Source organism: Schistocerca americana, chromosome 8, assembly GCF_021461395.2.
Source record: "Schistocerca americana isolate TAMUIC-IGC-003095 chromosome 8, iqSchAmer2.1, whole genome shotgun sequence".
Taxonomy (NCBI): domain Eukaryota; kingdom Metazoa; phylum Arthropoda; class Insecta; order Orthoptera; family Acrididae; genus Schistocerca; species Schistocerca americana.
This window is the reverse complement of record NC_060126.1, coordinates 190,745,118-190,770,338: the sequence shown is the minus strand read 5'-3', so window position 1 is coordinate 190,770,338 and position 25,221 is coordinate 190,745,118. Positions and strand designations below refer to the sequence as shown.

Genomic DNA, 25,221 nt, shown 5'->3' with positions numbered 1-25,221 from the left:
GGCGGTGCAGTCCCCTACGGCACTGCGTAGGATCCTACGGTCTTGGCGTGCATCCGTGCGTCGCTGCGGTCCGGTCCCAGGTCGATGGGCACGTGCACCTTCCGCCGACCACTGGCGACAACATCGATGTACTGTGGAGACCTCACGCCCCACGTGTTGAGCAATTCGGCGGTACGTCCACCCGGCCTCCCGCATGCCCACTATACGCCCTCGCTCAAAGTCCGTCAACTGCACATACGGGTCACGTCCACACTGTCGCGGCATGCTACCAGTGTTAAAGACTGCGATGGAGCTCCGTATGCCACGGCAAACTGGCTGACACTGACGGCGGCGGTGCACAAATGCTGCGCAGCTAGCGCCATTCGACGGCGAACACCGCGGTTCCTGGTGTGTCCGCTGTGCCGTGCGTGTGATCATTGCTTGTACAGCCCTCTCGCAGTGTCCGGAGCAAGTATGGTGGGTCTGACACACCGGTGTCAATGTGTTCTTTTTTCCATTTCCAGGAGTGTATTTAATGTATTTTTGTCATAAGTTATCTTCTGAGAAAGCATTTAATATTGTTTTTAAAGATGTTTTCATGCTCAAAACTTACAAAACTGTAATTTTTTTTCCAGTCACTTATTAGAAGATTATACACCCTCCAAAGATGACAATAGGACTGGGAAACAAACGTACTACTGAGGTACCCTTTAAAATTTGTTGACATATGGAGTTTGTAGTTAATAAACTGAAAAAAATTTTCTCTATGGTAAACAAGCTGAATAGAATTTTTCAATCAGCTTGTCAGTTTGTTTCTGCCCACATTTCATTCATTTTATACATGACCATCAGTATCTATTTTCAAAGTCAATTCGACAGTCTTATTTTGTGCTTTGTTTTACTCCATTATCATATAGGTTACTACACACTTGTGGAGTTACATGTTTTTAACAAACACACTCCAGTTTACTGCAGCCTTATCACTGCATCATGCAGTGCCACTGTATTGGCTATAGTGCATAAAAATAAACAAGTGATTGTGGTCAGTGCACATGTTTCAGTTTCTACATGTTAAAAAATACGAGGGCTGTTTTTCTTTCAACCTCTGATCGTCCATCTAAGCAAGTAAGGGGCAGGGAGGGGCCGGACCTGTGCATCATGCAATTGCGCAGCTCCCCCATCACAACCCCTGCCGTTTTCAGCTGCCGTGTGTCAGTCATAGCCGAGCTACGTCCGTGTAAACATGGCTGCTAAGCTCGATGCTCCCGCCAAATGTGAGTTACGAAGTGTAATCCGTTTTCTGCAAGCAGAAGGATGTAGTGCTGTGGAAATCCATTGCAGAATGAGCAACGTGTATGGTAATGTTATGAGTAATGGTAGTGTTCGGGAATGGTGTCGAAAATTTAAAGAAGGATGAACAGACGTCCATGATGAAGGTGGACAAGGTCACAAGTCTGTTGCCACTGTAGGCTTCGTTGAGCGTGTTGATCAGGCGGTGAGATGCAAACGAAGGTTTACAATTAGCAAACTGTGACGAATTTCCAGACATTTCAAGGTCTGCTTTGTACACAATTGTGACTCAAGACCTAGGCTATCGAAAATTGTGTGCATGTTGGATCCCTAAAATGCTGAGTACCGACCACAAAACGCAAAGGATGGCGTCAGCATCATCGTTTCTCACACGTTATGCCAATGAGGGAAACATTTTTTTTTAAGTCGATTGTTACTGACGATGAAACGTGGGTCCTCTATGACAATCCTGAAACAAAGGAACAATCAAAGCAGTGGATGCACACAGCTTCCCCAAGCAAGCCAAAAAAGTTTAAAACATTCACTGACGAAAAGAAAAACAATGGGCACTGTGTTTTGGGACCATAAAGGAGTGCTGCTGGTGGACTTTATGGAGCAAGCTACGACGATAACCAAGGAAGTTTATTGTGAAACTTTACGTCATCTCCGTAGAGCCATTCAAAACAAACACAGAGGAATGCTTTCATCTGGCATTGTTTTGATCCATGACAATGCCCGACCACACAGTGCCAACATGACAAAAGACCTCCTCAGAAAGTTTAAAAGGGAAGTTTTTGAACATCCACCGTACAGCCCGGACCTAGCACCAAGTGATTATCACCTGTTCCAAGAACTGACGTCATGGTTAGGTGGGCAGCACTTCGCTACTAATGAAGAACTTCAGGATGCCATCAAGACTTAGCTGTCCTCACTGGTGGCAACATCCTTCGAGAAAGGGCATCGAAAAGCTTGTGTCACGGTATGACAAGTGCCTCAATCGTTTCGGCGATTATGTAGAAAAATAAGTTAAGACTTTACTGTACTTTTGGTAATAAAATTATTATTATTATTATTATTTTCTGTGCATTTTTCTTTTATTTACAGCCAATCGGAGGTTGGGGGGGGGGGGGGGGGGGGGGAAACAAAAAAAAAAAAGGAGAAAACAGCCCTCGTATGTAGTAAATATCAAGTGCTGCAGTAAAACATCATTTATAATTATAACTGAGGATCAGCTGCACTTCCTTAGTTTCTCCTGGTTTTTCACATGAAAAGTTCAGGTCTAAATGCGACCTCTATCCTGATTAAAACTGAGGTGTTATTGATAAAATAAGAAAGAAATAAGTTTAGTCTCTGTGACTGAAATTTTCAAAACAACAAGATAGCAACAAAACACAAATTTAAAGATACTGCGACACAAATGGGGTATTGAATAGGGAAATGTTAGCTCACACAGGTACGAGCTATTAGCATGGAGTAAGGATCTATGTTTATGCCACTCGAGAGACCTAATAACTATATTCCATAGGAAGTTATAGTCGTATGACAGAAAGCATGCACCTGTAATGTTTTATGCAGGTTCCACTTCACTTGTGAAAAGCTAATGCATTCTGAAACATTTGTTTCCACACAAAATGATCTCAGTATTTACAGGCTGTCAAATGAATTAGGAAGATTAGTAATGTGTTACAGCTAATTTTTCCTACAATTTCTTCAACATTATGGTCTTCATCTTCTACTTATTATTCTGTTTTCAAAAACCCACTGTTCCATCCAACTACCTCCCCTCCCCCCTCCCTCTCTCTCTCTCTCTCACACACACACACACACACACACACACACACACACACACACACACACACACACACACACACACTTGCTTGTGTATCAGAGTTCAGACAAACATTTCATTTTTTCTTACATCTGTACATTTTTTCTTCCAGCAAAGAACAGATCAAAAGGTTAAGACTTTAACATCCCATTTATGATGTGACCATTACAGACAGGATGTAATAACGCACTGAAGAAGTATGTGAAGGGAAATCAACATTGATGTTTTTAAATCAGTCAACTCAGCAGTCGCTTTAAAATATGTTTCCAAAACCCAGAAATGATTATTCCTGCAAAAAGCATGGTCACTGCTTTAAACGAAACCCTGTGTCATCTGATCTGGCTCCACATTTGTTCTGGTTACAGCTGTTGGTAAACAGATGTTCTTCTGTGCCACATCTGACTGTCAATGAGTAGCATAATACCAGAGACTGTGCTGTAGAATGTAACTTCGTGTTAGTGCTGACGAAATTACCAATTTAAAAACAAATGTTGCATGACAAAATCCTGAATATGCCTACTTCATGTATAGCCATTCTGTTGCAGTACCGTTCTCAGGTGTTGTAGCTCACCAGGTAGACTGTCAGCATCTGAGACTATATGTGCTCTATGCACCAAACAGCGTAGGACACTACCACATTGCACAGGATGATGGCAATTTGTGGCCTGCAAATATAGCTCTGCATGAGTTGATTTGTGAGATGGACGCTTTGTCCCAGTATACCATCAGTTTTTCTTCTAAGATGTCCAGGAATGGTAAGGTGCCATCCTTTTCCACTAAGATTTTAAACTGTATATTGGGACGGAGTGAGTTCTGATGCCGGAGAAACACAGGTAATGCCTCTATTCTGTGGGGCCACACCACAAATGTATCGTCTACACACTGCCAGACATAATAAGGTTTGAGACTTGCCGACCTCAAAATCTTCCATAAAAGAGTTGGCCACCATGAGAGACAGAGGACTTCCCATGGCGATACCGTCCACTTGTTCAAAATACTGGTCATTGAATAAGTAGTAAACTGAGGTAAGCACATGTTCAAATAATGCCACAATGTCTCTCTCAAACTGGCTGCTGATAAGCTCTAATGATTCCTACAGAGGTAATTTTGTAAATGAAGATATAACATCAAAACTAACCAAAATATCCAACACTTGTAGCCTAAGTGTCTTCAGGCATCCTATGAGTCCTCTGCTTATCAGCACCCAATTTGAGAGAGACATTGTGGCATTATTTAAACATGTGCTTACCTCAACATATTTCATATTCAGTGACAACTATTTTGAACAAGTGGACAGTGTCATCATGGGAAGTCCTCTGTCTCTCATGGTGGCCAACTCTTTTATGGAAGACTTTGAGGAAAAAGCACTGTAGTCAGCAAGTCTCAAACCTTCGTGTTTCTCGCAGTATGTAAACAATACATTTGTGGTGTGGCCCCATGGAATAGAGATATTACCTGTTTTTCTCCAGCATCTGAACACACTCCATCCCAATATACAGTTCAAAATCTTTGTAGAAAAGGATGGCATCTTAGCATTCCTGGATGTCTTAGTCAGAAGAAAAGCTGACGGTATACCGGGCCACAGCGTCTATCATAAATCAACTCATACGGAGCTACATTTGCAGGCCACAAATTGCCATCATCCTGTGCAATGCAGTAGTGTCCTACGCTGTTTGGTGCATAGAGCACATATAGTCTCAGATGCCGACAGTCTACCTGGTGAGCTACAACACCTGAGAACGGTACTGCAACAGAATGGCTATTCCGACAGGCAGATACAACATGCATTCTGTTCTAAGCAGACTCGAAGCAGGGATGTAAATGAAGATGCAGAGGCACCCACTACAACTGCGCTCTTGCCCTATTTTGGTGGCATGTCTTCAAAAATAGAAAGTATCCTCAAAAAGCACATTATCAAGTGTGTTTTTCAGCCAACAGCAAAATTGAGGAATTTCTTGTGCTCAGTCAAAGATGACCTTGGCCTTAGGAAATGTGGTGTGTGTAAACTCCCATGCCAATGTGGAAAATCTTATATTGGACAGGCATGCCGAACCGTGTAAGAACGTTGTGTCAAACATCATCGTCATACATGCCTGGGGCAACCTGATAAATCAGCGGTAGCAGAGCATTGCCTGGACACGGGACATCCCATACTTTATGAACAGATGGAAATTTTATTCCCAGTGTCATCTTTCTCGGACTGTGTTGTTATGGAGGCCATACATATCTGTAAAGTGGACAATCTTATCAACAGGGATGCAGGTTTTCAACTAAGCACTCACCTGGAATCCAGAACTGGCTGCCATTAAATACAACAGGGAAAACAAGAACTTCCGATTCATCAAGTGATGCAATGCGCAACTGAGGTTTAGTTCAAACTTTTACTGCAGGAGCGTCCAGCAGCACAGTCGTTGCCCATAGCGCACGCACGGATGGCCTATCTTCAACTCCGAGTAGGGGGCAGCAGGAGCGCCGCTTTCCTCAAACTACAAGTGTCTTCCCGCATATGCATATTGCCTGCTCCCAACATGATACATTCTGACGCCACCACGTGATTGTCATCAATCACGCCCTGAAGCAGTGACAGCAGCAGCTACCACCACCTAATGATGTCAAGCAGTTGCATCAATGAAATATTGTGCGAGTTACACAATATGATCCGACGGCAAACCCGAGAAGCGTATTTGCAACAGGACTGTCGGAAAAGCATGAAAAGTCACAATTTTGATAATAATAAAGAAAGTAATAAATACCAATCTCTGTATGAAGTTTTTATGTTTCAGCCATGACTTTTACAACACAAGGTAGTTTCTTTCTTATCTTCTCAAAGCATTGTTCCACAGAGTACATAAATTACAAAATTGTTATATTTCCTCATGACTTAAATTAGCAGAAATTCAAAAGAAACAGATCAAAATTCAGTAACAAAAATAAACAACTTCAGGAAAAAAGATTTTTCCAACTAATATCAGTAATAATAATAGTAGTAGTAATACATTTGCTGGCAGCTCATATTAATGACAAGAATACAGTAATTATGTATGTAGGCCCCTAAGCATCTCACAAAACATTCAACCTTCATTGAAAATACATTCATATTTTAAAAGTAATTTTCTTTTCTACATGTAATAGTCAATTCTTGATACATTCTTAGACCGATGTTCCAGGAATGTAATTTTTGTTAATCTTCATTATTTACTGTCATACCAATGTTAAACTTCAAAACATTACAAAAAATTATTATTGCCTTCTATTTTGATAGTCTTGTATTTATGTTGTTATTTTACACATGAAAATACAAATGTTTTTTTCTGAAATAACCAGGTTAATTTTACATCGGTTTGAAGCTCCTTTCTTTTAATGCCTTATGGAAAAGGGCTTTAAGAAATATCAAATTTTGGCAAGAGAAAATTACAATAAATAATGTACAATTATTTCATACACATTCAACTGTAGGTGTAACACAATGTAATCAGGTATAAGGTTTAATTCTTATAAAAAAATCACCGATGTGGAATATACTTTATATTATGGCTATTTACATCTCTTCATAGTGAAAGTATTTGGCAAATGAAAATTCAATGATACTGGACAATTTCAGTGTCAAAATACATCAGTCTCCAACAGTACAAGAGCGTACTTCCATCAATAAATCAATGGATCTAATAGTCCATGCATTCTTCCAGCACAGTAAGATTTCTATCACCATTTTCGCAGCCCAAGCAATTTAGATCCACAGGGTCTAAAACAAACAAAGTTGTCTTGAGTTAATAAATTTGGCCACCAGTGACAGTAAAAGTAAAAATATTGTGATTTCCAGTTTAAATCAGCAAATTAAAATCATGAAAAAGAATTGGTCTTCATATCACAATCCTCCAAACAATGAAATGAGTGCTCTGGTGAAAGTAGATAACTGTTTAAGTTTTCTGAGTTTCACATCTTTTTCAAAAGTTGAGAATGTGAAGAGAGACATATTGGTGAGAATTAGGAAAGGACACACAAAATATAGGATTATGCAATCATACAGAAAGATAATAGTAACCAAAATTATGGCTGCAATACGGAAGGAAGCAAAGTATACAATACAAAAAAAATTAAAATGTGACACCAGTAAGGATGCTAAAATCAGATGAAAGATGACCATCCCCTGAAGCCTCATCTGTAGTCCCATTAACAGATGAACACTACATCCTCCATCTTGTCCAGAAATAAATATCCTCTGCCTCAACATCACATGGCTCACATACCCACTGAGAAGCCAGAAAATTGTGCCCACTTCATTACACAGTTCTACCGACAATTGAAACAACTGAACAACATTAGCTACTAGGGCTTTCTACCCCTCTGAACATGAAATTAGTTCACACACCCGAGCAAAGGTCTTTTCCAAAAAGTCTTAAGACTGAAGTCATTTTATTGTAGTGCAAGTGTTGTGAATTAATATTCTTCACAATACAAAGCTTCCTGCAGCAGTACATCATGGCAAGCATGTTTTCCATCTTTCATACATCCTCTGGAAGTGGGCAGCCACAAGGAACTTCAGGCTGCATTCTGGAGTTACTTGTACTGCTTAAACTGCCCTAAAATCATCTGAACTCTAGCAGATCTCATAGATGATATCCAAGGTCTCTATATTAGAGATTTAGTCAGTTCAACACAAAATTTGATGAAAATTCTAAGGTTCTCTATTTGTCACCCAAAACAGAGAAGGCATTCAGATGGTGGAGAGCAGTGTATACAGCTTTCCTTCTCGTCCCATCCAGTAAGTCTCCTCTGACCCGGGGTTCAGGGTGACTTTTCTGAACTCTCCCCATTTCCTACACCTCACCAACTCTTTCCCTTCATAATTCTTCCTTCCACTTCAACGCTTCTGCCACAAGGAGGAGCCACTGGCTCTGGAAGCTAGCAGATTGCAATAGCTTTATATGTGCGTTCTCCTGCTGCCACTTCAAGCGTAGATTATTTTATTTGCATTTTGCATGCAGCTTAGGCAACATATGTGTTTTGGATTTTAAAAAGTCACATAATAAACAACATGGAAACATTTACTAATGTATGTTGTTGTTGACAGAAACTTACAGAAAAAAGGATATGGAAAAAGAAATTACAAGAGTCTGTGTCTCATTTAAGTCAACCCTGCACTTTGGCTGCCTGGCTACAAGACCAGTACGTGTCTTTCACAAATCATTGGAGCAAAGCAGATGACAAATGACTGACACTGCATCTCAACACATGTGAAAGTCCATAAGATTGTACAAGGTGTCTCCAGTGGACATTGATACAATGGTCAATGCTTTGAATTCGCATTTGAGAGAATGGGAACCAGAATTCCTGTCCGGTTAATGAGATTTGGGTTCCCCTAAACAGAATACTGCACTGATCCCTCTGAAAAGGCCATGACCAATTTTTCTCCCTATGCCTTGTCCATTCCCTGCATGTGCCGTATCTTTAATGTCTACCCATTGGCACAACATTAAACCCCAATCCTATTTTCACTCTTTTTGTTAAATTACTAGAAATATCCTCTCCAAGTAGAGTTCCACTTCTGAATTCTACTTGTTCACATGGCTGGGAAGTACACTTCTCATCACAGCTGTGGGAGTGTGTGTCTGGGTGGTTATGCATGTCAATGTGTGTACTTTTGCTAGAAAACAGAGTAAGAGCTTAAAACCTGGTATGAATTTTCTGTTACATGTTTCTAGGCTCCACTTATCAGTCCATTATAGGTGAGTGGTTGCCTTACCCTTATTTTATGTATTGTTCCATTCTGGAATTTCCATCATTGTTCTACACTGAAGAAAGACTGCTTCATGAACTCTGAGGAAGAGAGAGTAAATACAATGACCAAGGTGTATACACTGACAAGGAAAAAAATGCTTGGATTTTTCTTGGATTCCCAGTTAAAAATGCACTTTTTCTGTGTTAAGTGAGAGGATACTTTCCCTCAGAACTGTGAGGCATACAAATCCTTTGAATGGTTAAGGTTTTGTACATTGGTGTGTAACTTCTTCCTGCCACTTTAGAAAAGGAAACTTAAGAGAAAAAAAAGAACAACACATTTTTGGAAGGATCTTTGATGTGCAGCAACATGTACACTGCATATTTTTGTATTATGAAAGTATAAATTTGAATTCCACCAAACACAGCACCTTAGTTTCTGAAGCATTGAAATCGATATTGTGATATGCTTTTGTGAGCCAATCATAGTTCATGTCACGTGATCTCACCGCCAGATGACAGCAGATATTCAGAGCATAGGACATGTGATGTAGTCAACCGTTAAGTAGCACAAGCACACAAATAGAAAATGTTAAGGTTTAAATTAATATACACAGAGTAGCTATAAGAAGAGACAAGCTTGCACATATACTACTGGTATTTCTTTGCATGTGTTACACGTTAAGATACATCACACCAATGTTCCAGTAAAATTTTAAATAATGTCATAAATGTCCAGTCTTCTGGGCACAAAATTCTTCTAAGTGGCTGGTCCTCAAAGTGTCAAGTTTTAAATGAGAGTCAAATGCTCTGTGATATAAGAAATTCATTGCCCATCTCACACGTAACATAATTCATCATGCGTAAAAGAAAATTTACTTTGGAAGTAAGGCTTTCCAAGCCACCCTTCACAATATTTTCTCATGACCTGTTAGAAATAAGTTTATTCAGCAGTTGCCAGAGAGCACCAGAAAACAGGTGTTATCACACATGCAGAGCTACGATGAGGCAGGAAGCCCATATGTTATACATATCCACAGAGAAACACTTAACAACATCAGAGGACACTGCAAGAGCATTGGAATTTCATAAATCATACTAAAACGCATAATTCAGATTAAAGTGCACATTTGTATGTTCAGATTCTGGCTGAAGTAGGCCCCAACCTGATATTAAGCTTTTCGGCACGCAAATTTTCTCGGTGTATCAATACTGTATTACCTCATATTAGGTTCTTTATTATGGCATAATGCCATATGTGCAGAAGATTAAAATGTGCACTTGAAATTACGTGAACAGCTGAAAGTAGCCAATAGTGTGGCTTTGTTTCAAATAAATTGACTGCCTCTGTGAAAAGATTAATGAAAGCCAAATTTCTTTATCAAACTGACAAAAATAACTTCAATGTTCTGCAGGACGATTAATGTTTGATTGCTGAAAATGTGGAAATAGAATAAAATCAGAAAACCAAAACCAATACACATTTTAGCTTTCTGTAATTATGTGAATGTATTTTAATTCACTTCACAGCTCCTGGCCACAGTTCATTTTGTTTTCATTTGATGTGAGAGCTATAAATGAAGAAGAAACAACAAAATCACTAGACAGAGACAGGTCACAAGGAAACTACCCCCCATCCCTACTCCAACTCACACTGCTCTGCACATGTGTGAATCTGGCAGCTTCGGTGCGCCACAAAATTTTTTGAGGTAGCCAGAAGCAGGAAAAGCTACTGCTCATACGCGACTCAACTGCATACGCACATGAGCCCTGGAAACTGCTCAAATGAATCTACTGTAAACAGTTGTGACTTCACACTCACGGGAAGCTGTTTGTTGTTATGTTACATAGTCTTCATCCTGAAGCCTTTGACACAGTTTGCTGTTGGTAGACACTTGTGTGTTCACTGTGTTTTGTTGTTGTAAATGGCACATTTCCTTTTGCAACTTAAGTTTTATTTTGGTTTTTCCTCTCGTTTATGTTTTATTGCTGCAGCATTATTCTGCAGTAGCGAGATACAGTAAAATTCTTTATTAGAATATCAGTTCTTAACAGTAAAAATTACAAAAATTTAACAGAAAACAAACAGTGAAAAATTTCTGGAATCATAATAATAATAATAATAATAATAATCCAGGTTTTCTCCTGGATGAAAAAGTTCCTGCATTTTTCTTGGTTGTCCTGGGGCATACACACTGTGAATGAAGCAACTGAAGACATTTTTGATAAACAGTTCCCCAAGTGTTTTGACCAGCTGCCTAGAGTGTGTGGATGAGGAAGAGGAGGAATACTGAAAGCAAGCTTTTTTACCAATTCCATGACTTTTTAATTGACATAAAAATGTTAAAGATTATCATTATAAGAGTGATGCAGAACTCTCACTTGATGATTACTGATCTTGTATATTAAGCCCACCATTTATTTTATCAGCCCAATAAGGACTCACTACTTAACAGAGTACGTGAATAAGACACACTGCAAAAGGCACCTAGATAGCACTCCAAAACACTTTCACATGGCCTATCACATATTAACAGATGCATACTATTTCACCGTTACAGCACTGAGAATGCATCTGCTAGTTATGAAAAAAATATAATGAATGCTGGCATTGTGTGTCCAGCATGGCGCCATGTAGATGCACAGACATGTGTGGATGAGGGTATGTGCACATGTGTTTTCTGTATGTATCTGTACTCTAGCTCAAGAAAGGATTATTCCCAAAGCTAACAAGTTTTCTTTCTTTTTTGTGTGAGCCTGTCCACGACTCAATGCTTTTGCTTTTCAGTGAGTATTCTCCTCCACTCCTAAAGTATAAACAATGGCATATCACATAAATTTGAGTTTACCAAAATAGTGAGGATACTGCGCATGTGTCACTGGTAACTTAGCTAGGCAAGGATTAGATAATGAACTTCCAATGGTCTTGAAAGCATCACACTGGCACTCATTTGAAATGATTTCACAAAACTGCAAACAACCTAATATTTAGATATCCCTTTCTAGATATGACTAACAAAAAATGGTTCAAATGGCTCTGAGCACTATGGGACTTAATATCTATGGTCATCAGTCCCCTAGAACTTAGAACTACTTAAACGTAACTAACCTAAGGATATCACACAACACCCAGTCATCACGAGGCAGAGAAAATCCCTGACCCCGCCGGGAATCGAACCCGGGAACCCGGGCGCGGGAAGCGAGAACGCTACCGTGCGACCACGAGCTGCGGACTATGACTAACAATGTGGAACTTTGCTTACTAACTGATCACTGTGCACATGTGTGTTCTAGTGTAATTACCATCAACTGTAATCAACACTGATATCAATGAAAGATAAATTTCTAACCCATTAAACAGGAAATAAAAAATATTAAGTCTGCCCAAAAGTAGATGTTCCTTTAAGCCTACATATAATTCAGTAAAATATAACTTTATACTTACAAAGCTTAGTTGGGCTCTAGCTTCCAACAGCATCTCAAGCTGCGAAAATTGTGCAAGAAGCTGTCCAATTTTTCTGAACGTTTTCTCCACAGTGAGTCATCTCTTTATACAAAATTTCTTTTACTGACTTCCATTTGACATTAATTACTGGAGCTTTAGATGGTTCCTCAGATTCTAGCAATGCTTGAGAAGAATACATGTATTTTATAGCTTCTTAAATGGCACTTCAGCACTTTTTAATCACAATGTCAGCAGTGTTCCTTGATATAAAGAACATGTATTTCTATAAAAGAATGAGATCAATTGTATATTCAACCACAAATAAATAAGATGTGCTTAACATTTATGTTTTTCAATTACATTTGGCTTTCTCAAATATATGCAACACTATCAATTATACACTGTGCTAACAATAGTCTATATATAGTTTTTTTACACAACTCCTTTAATCGTCTCTGAAAATTTAAAGTAAATAACAGTTCTAATTCTTAACAGATATTTGTCTTTTAAATTCTATACATGTATACTAAACTTTATCACATGGTATCTGGATTAGGTGTAACATCTACTAACACCAAATAAGAGCTGAAAACATTTATCACAATTCCAGGAAAATGAAAATTAGCAAAGAAGGACCAACATCAAATACGCAGACATAAAAGGCATTTAAAACATTATTTGTACAATAAATAACATGAAACACAAAATTACTGTCATTATTAGATGTCTATTTACACTGGCAAACTACAAGCTAATTTAGGAAATCATTCTCCTGATTTCAATTATGAAACTGCACTTGGATCACTGAGATTATATACATATTCAACTGATGTCAGTGGTCCAATGAAAAATGAAGAGTGGGGTAAATATTAACTGACCATCAGCTCAGACACTTAGGAACCTATGAGACTGTGTTATATATTAGACCAATGAGTATTCATACCCATTTACTTCTAAAAAAAAATGCCCAGTCAACACCAAGATCTGCAAGTTTCTTACTCTCAGATTGCTCCTTACATACTGAAGTTCATGTGGCAAAGCTTATTTCACACTAAACCCAGTTTTAAGTCTTCTAAACACAGCTTAAAAACTACGCTTGCAAAACGACATCTAGAAAATAATGACTATTGTGCTGTACAAATAAGAAACACTCTTAAAGAGAGCTCACAACAGATTTGATTTTACTTAAACATAGACCAGTTTAAATTACTCTTGATAAAAATACAAAACAAAAGTTTGCTGTTATTTACATTCACACTCTAGATAAACACTTCCCTGTCTACAAAGAATATGGCAGTTGTATTGACAAGAGGTCACATATTATGTATTTTATATATCCTCTTCTTTCACAGAAAGCTGGGATCACCAATCATCTGCAAAAGATTGAAAAAGTCATTAATAATTGCATACTACATAAGACATCACAGCATCATTATTAAAGTAAAATTTAAATAGATGGGAAACTACTAACACTTGTTCAGAGTTCTCAGTGTATACCAATGTTCAATTAATTTTGTATCTGGAAATATTATTTTACACCTGAGTATCAATATATAATATTCTCCGAATCTATGGAAAAGCCAAGTTGATTTGCTATGAAATCCATCACAGAATCTACCTCAAAAAAGCAAACACTGCATTCTTCATTGCTTGATACTCTATGGACATCTGTGGGGAATACTATCCTTAAATCAAAGAAACAAGCAACTGAGGAAATTCAGGAAAAGTAAAGTAATATTACTCAGCGCAGAGATAATAACACAGCTGTGCCATACAAAAAGGCTCTTTTATATCAGCTAAATCATTGTGAAAAGGATAGGACATTACAGAACACTTTACAGGTGAATTATGAAGGAGAATGCATTTTCAGCAACATTAAAGGATAATTTTTTGAAAGATTTCATGATGCCTTCAGCTGCCATTCTCTTTATTTCATGTATAATTGTATAATTTTGGCCTTAGGCCATTTCCAAGTATCTAAAACCAAAGCATTATACATCAGAGACAGTTACACTTGTGATTTTGATGTAGGAACAGAGACATTAGTTACACTTGTGATTTTGATATAGGAACAAGTCATATCTGTAGATATACTAGGCACATTATAATTTACTTTATGGATGAGTTTTTAGTAGTAAATTATGCCATTATGTCGTTGTTCCTATGATTCCATGTTATGCTCATAAAATAAATCCGAGCTGTTTTATATTATTTTAGAAGCACGTTACTTTCGAGCAGTTGTTGCAAAGGTCTTTGATATAAGGAAGTTTATAATTATTTTACGGAAATTTGTTAATTAACCTGCATATGCTTTTGTTGTCAAATATATTTAACTATCATTCATCATTGGTGTAAATATGTCTGTAAGCAATTTCTTTAAAATAAATTGCAAAAATTTGTTGTTTTATTGTGGTAGCATGTAATTTTCATTTTTGAATAGTTGGTACAAAGGTCTTATATATGAAAATTACAAGATGCTGCAAGTTTTCCATTATGGGACCTGGAAATAATTGCTATGTTCATGGCAAAAGGCCTTGGTTGATATGCTACAGATAATATAAAGAAACATGAAAAAGCAAAAAAAAAAAAAGACACACTTGCAAATTATTACATTTTGAGAACCATAGATATCAATGTTAAATCCCACATTCTAACCTGTGAAATGTTTAAGGAAATGTTACAAATATATCAGAAGACTACAGACCAACAGAAGACTCAATACTGTACACGGAGAGTTCTATAACTTTGAATACAACAGAACTCTTGATACAATGTCCAATATTGATAAAGTGCAAACCATAGCATTCATGTCTTACTGCCTGGCACAGCATATTGACGAAATAGCACTGATCTCAAAACTGCCTGACAAATACAAACTTTTGGAAGTGCTTGGGACTCATTAGTAAGGAGGAGTAAGCATTGGGAAACCTGAAATAAAGATTTCAAGAAGAAGAAAAAGATAAAATGAATAAAAATAAAGAAGAAATATGTTTTCCATTCACAGCCACAGAATACAAGAAGAATGGTCAAAATAAGAAAAACGATAAATCTGCGAAGTGCTTTGGATGTGGAAGTTCAGGTCACCATGCAAGCAACTGTAAAAAGAAGCATTGTGGTGACATGAACAAAATACAGTGTTCTACATGTGGAAAATATCATCTGGGAGAGTGTTGGGCAACAAACAAACTACCCCTATCTAAGTAATAAAAAAAAAAAAAAAACAGAAATCATTCAACTGAAAAATGTTACTAAAAAGGGGAACGTGAGAAGATGAAGAAATCATCAAAGACATTTTTTCTTTTAGAAGTATTTGTGACAGTAAAAGAAGAGAGTAAGACTCATAAAATAGATACAAAGTTTGTTGTTGACAGTGGAAGTAATGAGAACATGTCACAGAAAAGGAAAATTATATCAAATGTCAAGAGCTGCAAAGATACTAAAATTAAGATTGCAAATAGAAAGTTCATGTGTTTTAATCTTGCTGGTGAGTTTGTATCACGACAGCTGTTGTTTAAAAATGTGTCCCATCTCCATGAATTGTCAAAAATTTTGCTGCCAACAAATGCCATTTCCGAAAAAGGGGGAGTGGCAATATTTGACAAGGAAAAGATGAAGATTGTGAAAGATGGAGAGGTTATTTTGGAGGGCAACAAATCAGAAAATGGACTGCACATACTGACATAAGAAGTGACCATAAAAATAACCACCAATGATACAAAAGAAGAAAACCATTCAGCAGCACAAAAAAACTATGACGCCTGAATTTCAATTACCTGAAGAAAATATCAGAACTGTTAAAAGGTGTAGACAAAATTGTGTTGGAAGAGGACATGCCTTGTAAATGTGTGTCACGGCAAAGCAAGTAATAAAATAATTCAACACTGTGCATTGCAGAGAAACAAGCAAGATCTCTTGAGATTATTCACACTGATGAATGTGGTAAGGTAAACCCAACAACATATCTCAATGAAGGATATTTTTTAACGTGTCCATTATACACATTTCTTAAAAGTTTATCTTCTCCACACAAAAGATGAAATGGAAGACCACATCAGAAAAGATGTAAATGAGAGTTAAGCTCATTTCAATCTGAAGACATAAAAAATAAAATGTGACAGAGGAGGAGAGTACAGAAGCACTGACTTCAAAGAAAGGTGTGAAAAGAAAGGTATAATGATTGACTACATTATTAAATAATTTCCTCAACTCTATGGTAAGGAAGAAAGAATAAACCTTAATATCACAAATAAAGTAAGTGCCATATTGTTTGATTCAAAAATTGGAAACAAAATGTGGGGTTTTGCTGTTTTGACTGCAGCTTATCTCATGAACACAAGTTCTTCTACAGCTGTTGATGTGACTCCAGCTCACATGTGGTAGGGTAGAAGATCAAATTTGTAAAGACTGGATATTTTTGGATCTCTGGTGTTCACAAAATAACTTGGGTATTTTAAAGAACTGAGTGTAAGAGGTGAATGAGGTGTTCTTGTAGGATGGGTACGTCATATGGCGTCCTAAGATTGGAAAATTTTCTGAAGCAAGCGATGCTGAGTGTATTCACCAATATGAAGACAAAAATGAGGAAACAAAAGAAGAAGAAACAAATGTAGCTGCAGAAATCCAAATTTTTGAAGAACTATATGAAAGAAGAAAAGAACCACAAGAACAAAGAGAAAAACCAGGAGAAAGAAGAGGCCATGTGACCTCAGCAGCCAGAGACTGCGAGCATGTGAGTCTGAGTTGTGCTTGCGTGGATGTGTGTGCATGTTCTACATCCAATGAAGGCCTTGTTGGCTAAAAGCTCATTTTCTAACAGTCTTTTTGTTGTACCTATCTGTGACTCAGCATCTCCACTATATGGTGAGTATCAACTATCCTTTTTGCCCCTCCTTTTTCATAATATTGTTGGTAAGTCAAACTGCAACCATGGACAGTGATTTGATATTTGAACTCACTACTGTTGAGTTTATGATGGAAAAAGAAGAGCAGGAATGAAAATCAGAATATCCAGAATGGATTACAGACCTCAGATATTTTGACGAGCACAGTTCAGTTTCCTAAGCTCATGCTGGCCGTTTGCCATTCCAGTGGAAAGCACCTCTCAGCATATGCAGATGTAACTGACTGATCTGCAAGGGAATTCCCATTTTAATGGCAAGTTCTTTTACGTAAAAAGTGTCCATGACATCTCCATTGCTTTCCTCAGGTAGTTTTTCCAAAGTCTCCTTAATGAGGTTGCAAACGTGCTACAATATTTTGATCAACAAATTTCTGTGAAAGACTTTATTTCAACTATGAAACTACGAGGGCTAATCAGAAAGTCTTTGCCCCTCCTTTTTAGCCAAATTATGGCTGTATATGTAAAGTCAATATATTCATTCCCAGCTTTGGATCCTTCTTGGTTTGTGCAAGCCTTATCAGCTGGTAACTCCACTGCATGGAACTGCTGTCAGTTGTTAAAGATGATGGTTGTGCTTCACGTATCCACAGCATTAGAGCAATGAAGTTTGATTCATTTTCTATGAAGCAAGGTATGAACACACTTCGAGATCTAAGGGAAATTCAGCCCACATATGGGGAAAACTGTCTGACTGAGAACTATGAGATCATGGTGTTGTAAGTTCGACACAGTCCGTAAAGTCTTCAATGACAATGAGCGGCCACGAGCTCGTGTTCGTCACTGACTGATGACAACACTTCAATTGTAAATGCAATGGTGACAGAAGATCAGCATGTGCACATCACGGACATTTCCTGGGAGTTCGGCATATCATATGGGAGTGCTTACTTCATCGTTCATGGCCCTTAGGGTACCAGAAAGTTTCATCTCGGTGGGTGCCTCAGCTGTTGGATGACATGATGAAAGGCAAGTGAATGATGTCTTCACTGAATCATCTGGAATGGTATTCTAATGAAGGTGAAGATTTCCTGGACTGCACTGCTACTGATGATGAAACATGGATACTGCACTACATGCCAGAATCCAAGCAGCAGAGCACAGTATGTAAACATCTGGATTCACCTGTGACAAAGAAATTTCTATACGATGCCATCTTTTGGGAAAGTGATGTTAATAGCCTCCTGGTATAATTGTGGGCAACTCCAGCTGGATTTCATACCACAAAATGCAACAATCAATGTTGACAGTTATCGTTCCACACTGTCATGTCTGAGAGCTGCTATCAGACGAAGGCACTGATTGATTCTCGATGTGGACAATGTGATTCTGCTCCACGAGAATGCGAGACAACATATGGCAATCAGAACTGCTGAAAATCTCTGAGCATTTCACGGGGAGATTCTGGACCACCCACCACACAGCCCAGACCTCGCCACTAGTAATTAATCATACTTTTGAGAAGTTCCTGGTAGGACAGTGATCCACAAGTAATGATGAACCCAAGACATAAGTCCAACAATGGTTTCATAGTCAGCTGGATAAATTTTACCATAGGGGCCCTCAAATTTAGTGCTGTGATGGAACAAATACGTAAACTAATGCGGGGACTATGTGAAAAAATAATGTAACGTACATGGAATAGGATGTGTATTTGCCATTACCTGCATGTACCTTACTTTGGCTCATAAAAAATAGGGGCAAAGACTTTCTGATTTGCCCTCATAAATGAGTCGTGATTACATGGCAACTTGAGTGTGAAAACCTGTGAAACTGTTCACATGTCAACAGTTTGTACCATATAAAAATCATGTATTCAATGCACCAAAAATAATTAAATAATAATGAAAATTTATTTTGTATGTGATCTATGTTGTTGAGAAATGTGGAATATAAAACCAAGTGGTATGCAGTGTGATTCCTCTGCCATTTAAAAGCATCACATTCACAGTTTCCCCGTCTTCCCCCTCCTCATGCTCAGACACTCTGTCATGGCGTTGGGGTAGATGTGGATTAAAGCTGAGTGCTATGACACCTTTATCAGGTATTGCCCACGAGCTGAAATCCTGACTGCTCTTGATGCAAAAGAAAAGTCTTCGTGGGATTTCCAGAAGGATACAAGGCACCTGAGAAAATTAGCCTGCTCAAGAAGGCACTTTATGGTTTGAATTAAGTTTCTCTAATAAGAAACTGAATTAGTTTCTTGAGAATGAAAAACCCATCCAACTGAAATCCAACTATTTTGCTTACAAATCAGATACTGAGAAGAAATTACACATTGACAATGGGTTTCCATTTGGAGAAGACATCTGTCAAACGCAAAAGTCTTGCAATAAGTGGAGAAAATTTTTGACATTAGAGCTGATGAAGAACTGACAATTTGTCTTGGCCTTGAGATAAAAAGAATGAAAGAAAGTACTTATATTCACCAAGAAAAATATGCTAAAGAAGTGATGAAAATGTATATAATAAATATTCAAAAACTATGACAACTCCAATTTCATGGCAAGGAAAAACTGAAGAAATCAGGACAGCAAAGTCAAATGTTCCATATTGTAAAGTGATAAGCAGTTTTTTTGTATTTAGCATGTAAAACCAGATTAGACTTGGCATATATAGCAAACTATGAAAGCAGATCGATGAGTAATCCAAATCATTCAGATATCCAAAATCAGATGAGTACTTTAAGGTACCTAAATTCAGCGACAGGGGTTGAAATATTCAACTTGTCAGAAAAAACAAGTACAAGGATAATTGGCTTACTGTGATGCACATTTCACAGGTGACAGGGAAGATAGAAAAAACACTACAAGTTACATATTTCTGAACAATAATGTTCCAATCACTTAGTGTGTTGTTGCACTATCTACTAGTGAAGCAGAATATGTATCTGCAGCACAAATGTCAAGAGATGAAAGTTCTGAAGTGTTTCATGGAACAACTACTGAATAAAAACAGGAAAATTACACTCTGTGTGGACAACCAATGCGCAACAGCAATGATGAAATATAGTCAAACGTCAAGAAGAAGTAAGCACATTGATGTGAAGTATCATTTCAGCAGTGATGAACTAAATCACAGCTTGTTTAACTTACAATACTGCCAAACTTGAGAACAACTTGCTGATATTCTAACTAAATTTCTCCAGGGTAGTGCTTTTAAAAGACTGAAAGAAAAGTTGATGTTTAATTGAAATTAAAATCTTTTGTTTGCTTTTATTAATTCAGAGACTATGGTCAGAACTGTTTTGTGAAATATCATACACTTTTGTTTAAGGGAATGCGTTGGATTTACAAAGATCCTACTAAAGAAAACAATCTGTATGTATTAATGTAAGATCTCTGTTGGTTGCTATTTACAATAATGGATGAAGACTCATTTCTTTTTAGTCTTGTGGCTTTCTGTACTCTCTTAAAATAAAATAAGAATCTCCCCAGAATTTTCTGTGTTATCCTGAGTCATAGATTTCATAATGAGAAAAATTAAGGACAAATCCAACATGGGCATAAACTGGAATGAGTAATCTAGGCTTACCACATCTGTATTTTTCTGATAATACTGTCCTTCTGGTGGAAAATTAAAAAAATAATGATTACCAAGCTGGGTGGAATGGCCAGTTCTGTTCAGCCAAAAATAAATGACTATAACTCAAACACAAAGTGCACAAAAGGTGGATATCTATTTACTCAAATTATAGCGGAACAGAAAGTACAAGATGCTAACTGATCTGCGTATCTCAGCAATATTATCTGTAATGGTGGGTATATAGAAGCCAATTTTAGCAGCAGAAATGAGTAAGCTTTCGCAGTCTTCCAATGAATATCATCCATATGGCTAATAAACTCTTCAAGTATGTCCACAAAACTCTGGTTGCACTCCTCCACCATCCTACCAATGGCCACAAACATATGTGGGGCCTCGAAAATGTCAGTAAATTCAACACACACACTCTCAATGTTTTCCACCAATGTTGTTTGTTAATAATTTTGAAAGTCAGTTATTATAACCACATTTCATATGATGAAGTGCTGAGAATAAGTGGTCTATACAGCCTGCACAAAATCATTGCTGAAAGAATACTGAAGCTTGCTGGGCATGCTCACTACATGAAAGATGGAAGAATATCCAAATAAGCATTGTTGTGGAAGCCAACAGATGGATACAAAAGCAGAAGAACACCTTGTAACATTGGAAATGAACTATTGCAAAAGATCTCCAACCCATGGACACAAAATGAGAGGAAGCTGAAAATGCAGCAGCTGATTGAGTTTGCAGGAGGAAACTTTTCATCTGATGTGCTACTTGGCATTAGAGGAACTAATTCTTAGTAAGCACTCAGTTACATGTTCAGTTATTTGGCAAGTAACAACATGGTAAGATCGCAACAGTTGAGGTGAAATTAGGTCAAGGGCACTTCAGTCAAAGCTACTAAACAGTTGTGTTTGGTGCTTGTAAAACATGCTGATGGATGAGAACCGGGTGTAAAGATAAACTTAAACTTGCAACATTTCTCCAATAAATAATAATGGTACACAATTTAAAATACACCCTTAATTAAGCACAAAGAAGAGAACTATTCATATAGACTTATACAAGCATGACACTTACAGGTGGAATGTTGACAGCTACAAGTGAAAACAGTCTGAAACACAATCCTTAAATTCTGACACTAGAATTTCTGTTTTTAACAGAGGATTCATTTGGGGATGTCTTTGCTTACAACTACTTTAAAAACAGTATACGGTTATATAAAAGTATATGGTTATATAACTTTCCAGAGTTTCTTAACCACAAACCTCTTCGTCATTCCTAAAATCCCTCAACATGCAAGCTAGCCTTTCACCTGCAGAAAGAACCACGAACGTCGTTTACAACTGTTTTGAAAACATCACCTCTGAATGACAAGATGAGCAGTATATGGTTGTATAAAAATAGTCTCTTCCTGTTAACTTTCCAGAATTTCTTAACCTCAAACCTCATTGTCATTCCTCAAAACCCTCAACATGCAAGCTAACCTTCCATTTGCAGAAAGAACCACAATCCGCCTACTAAAACTGATCCCAACCTTATAATCCTACCTGCTGACACAGGCTCTACTAGTGTTGCTTGGAACCACAAGGATTACTTGGTGGAAGGATTTGTAGGTGTCAGATTCATTCACATCCAAACACTGCCACAGTGACCCCAGTCCAGAAACCCAACAGGATCTCCAGTCTCTCCTCAAATCCCTATGTCGATCGCAGAACCTCTCCCTGGATTACACCTCTCTCCTCAGATCTACAGTTCTCCACACTCCTATCTTCTACATGATTCCTAAAGTCCATAAACCCAACCACCTAGAGTGCCCCATTGTGGCCAGTTACTATGCCCATACCGAGAGAATCTCTGCTCTCATAGATCAACACCTTCAGCCTATTACCCACAACCTACCCTCCTATATAAAAGATACAAACCATTTCCTCCACAGACTCCCCACAGTTCCTGTTCCTTTACCACAAGATGCCCTGCTTGTCACTACTTACAACACCTCTCTTTACACTATCATCCCTAATGCCCATGGCCTTTGCCACTATCTAACACTACCTGTACCAATGCTCGATGGATTCCAAACCTACAACCTGCTTCCTGGTCACCATGGCCAACTATATCCTCAACAACAAATGAAGGTATCACCTACAAATAAACCCAGAGTGTGGCATTGGTTGGCCGCATGGCACCACCCTATGCCAGTCTCTCTGCAGGTCATCTAGAGGAATCCTTCCCATTCACTCAGAATTCCAAACTCCTCACCTGGTTCAGATTCACTGATGACATCTTTGTGGTCTGGGCCAAGGGTGAGGACAGACAGATTATCCACTTTCCTCCAGAACCTCAAAACCCCATTTGCTTAACCTGGTCCTCCTCAACCCAACAAGCCACCTTATCCTTCCCACACCTCTCACAGTGATATTCCAGCACCCACCAAACCTACACAATATCCTTGTCCATCCCTATTCAACAACTGCTCCCAACCCCTTGCCTCATAGCTCAGATCCCTGTAATAGACCTCGATGTAAGACCTGTTCCATATACCCTCCCAACACCATCTACTCCAGTCCAGTCACAACTATCACCTATCACATCAACAGCAGGTCTACCTGTGAAACCAGTCCTGCGATCTACAAGCTATGCTGCAACTATTATTCTGCATTCCAAATGGACATTGCATCAAACAAGCTGCCTGTCTGCATGAATGGGCACTGACAAACTGTGGCCAAGAAACAGCTCGACCATCCAGTTGTTGAGCATACTGACCGGCACAATGTTCTTCATTTCAATGACTGCTCCACAACCTGTACCATCTGGATCCTTCTCATCACCAAACTGCCCAGGTGGGAACTATCCCTGCAATATAGGCTACATTCCTGTAACCCTCCTTGCCTCAATCTTCGTTAGTCACTGTACTTTACCCAGCTATCCCCTTCATTGTTCCCACTCCAGCACTGCACAGCCTTCTATTCCACCAACACACCCACAGTCTTTTTACTTCTCTCCTTTTCCGCTCCTGCCCCTGTCTAACCTCCCGACTGCACCTAGCAACCCAAGCGCATTACTGGCCACTCCCACAAGCAGCATTACACCCTCCCCACCCCAAACCCTGCTATCCCCCACCCCCCACCCCACCCCGGCCTCTTGCTTACTCCCATCATGCGTTGTTGCTCGTAGTCTGGCCTCAGCAGCCACAGACACTGGTCGTGTGTGTGTGTGTGTGTGTGTGTGTGTGTGTGTGTGTGTGTGTGTGGTCTAATTCAGAAGAAGGTCTTTTGACCAAAACCTTACTTGTTTAGCAGTCTGTGTGTTGTGCCTGTCTGTGACTCGGCATCTCTACTATGTGGCGAGTAGCAGTCTATCCTTTTCGTAATACTGTCATTACTCCATCCCAGATTTTCCATCGCTTAGTTATATCATCAGTAGGGTTCAGCTAAACATGCAGTAAAAAATGACAAAATATGTACTTATAATATGGGCTTAAAAATATAAAATATGGAAAAATTATGGAGACAAAAAACTACAATTTTCAAATAAACCACGCTTTATGACACCAAAAACAAACAATTTTATGCTTCTCCAGTTTCATGCGCTTTTTTTTAATTTCAAAATTAAAACTATTTCTGTTTGAACAGAAGAATTGTATTGACAAAGATCTTTGAAACTGCAGGATGTGACTGGAGCAAACTTAAATTTGGACAATTCTGGAACTGAGTATGGGACATGAAGTTCATCATCTATTCTTCCATACAGCATACTGTTAATTTTGTCAGCAGATTAAGACCTTCATTTTTCTCAAGTGCCTAGTTCAATTTTTCCTTTACCAACTCGGCAATGGATCGTTCTGCTTTGCTAATTTTCATTTTTATGCTTTCGATAATCTTTACATTATGTCCATTATAATTATCCGGGCTGTTATTCTGTGGTCGGTTGATGAATTCTGTGTCCATTCCCAACGTTTCGTCTCCGACTGCAGGAGACATCTTCAAGGGGACCCGTAGCTCGATGGAAGGTCCAACACACCCACTGGCTCACTACTGACAGTAGTCATGGACATGATATTTCCGGCCGTGAAAATCTACATTTTAGTATCAATCTTTACATTGTCTTTCAATTATGTTCAAGGGTTTTCCAGTCCCTTAATATGATGCAACAAAAAACAATAATTGTTTTTGATGTGCACTAAATCACTCTGTAGAGTATCATTTTCAGAAAGTTCTTTCGTATTCAAAATACAAGCAGACTCATCTTCAAACTGAAAAATAATTGTTTTAATGTCACAGAAATCCTCAACATAGTATTCAACTTGTCAGCATTGGTTCTGGTGGCAAAATAATATCGGGATACACCTCTTTAAATTTCGAGAGCCTACTGGTAGCTTTCAAAAATATTTTCTTCATATTTGATATTAAACTATCAACTTTTTTTTTTTTTTTTTTTTTTTGCAATTTATCCTTATGCTTTCAGCTAATCTATTTCTTCTGCATTCCAAACACACTACATAGAGCATTTTAATGTATAAAACATTCAGGAATG

At 38.3% G+C, this 25,221-nt stretch overlaps 1 protein-coding gene across 1 annotated transcript in view; it reads right to left on the bottom strand.

Annotated features, from left to right (window-relative positions):
* Positions 1 to 5,887: 5,887 nt before the first annotated feature.
* The window catches only part of LOC124544794 (ankyrin repeat domain-containing protein 50-like), a 371,911-nt gene continuing 352,577 nt past the window's right edge, over positions 5,888 to 25,221 (bottom strand). Inside the window, exons 25-26 of the mRNA XM_047123476.1 lie at positions 12,261 to 13,633; positions 5,888 to 6,839 (exon numbers count right to left, since the gene is read on the bottom strand). The gene's annotated coding sequence lies outside the window, so the exon portion shown is untranslated. The remainder of the gene's footprint in view (positions 6,840 to 12,260; positions 13,634 to 25,221) is intronic.